Source organism: Cynoglossus semilaevis, chromosome 18 (genome assembly GCF_000523025.1).
Source record: "Cynoglossus semilaevis isolate Cse_v1.0 chromosome 18, Cse_v1.0, whole genome shotgun sequence".
In the NCBI taxonomy this organism is placed as follows: Eukaryota; Metazoa; Chordata; class Actinopteri; order Pleuronectiformes; family Cynoglossidae; genus Cynoglossus; species Cynoglossus semilaevis.
Genome location: NC_024324.1, coordinates 6,286,087 through 6,286,699, shown reverse-complemented (window position 1 = coordinate 6,286,699; position 613 = coordinate 6,286,087).

Sequence of the window (613 nt, the reverse complement as noted above, 5' to 3'; positions counted from 1 at the left end):
AAAAGTTGACACTCTGTAAATGCTGGCCAAAAGTGTCATTTCCGGTGGCAAAAAAAAAAAAAAAAAAGTTCTTACTTGAGTAGTTAAAAAATGGCCAGGATGATGTTCACGTAACAAACCACATGCTTCGAACTTCTTGGGGTCGTTGAGTTCACCGGCGCAGGTGATGGCGATAGTGGTCTGCTGCTACACCTGAAGGGAATTACTCAAGTTAATCGAGTGTACGAGAGAAAGCGCGCACACACACGCTCTTAAATAATGAATGAGGGAAAATGCGTACACTAGATAATGTGCCGTATTCTTCATCATTCCAATTGTACTACACTGTGCAAGCAAAGCTTTGCAGCAAACGCACAGAATAAGCTGCTTCTTAGCCAACACACGTGGCTGAAGTCGCAACACCCAAAATGTTTGGACCACCCAAACCAAGCGTGCAGATATTTAGAGGCCGAATAACACGCTGACTGAAGCGATACGTGCAGTCAGAATTAGTTTGAATGTGCAAACCGTGCGGCTCAAACAGGCTACTGTTTTGCACGCTAACCGGCTTCCCCACTCCTCAGTTCAGCAGCGTACGGACGGTTTAAAATAAACCGTTCGTACGCTGCTGAAC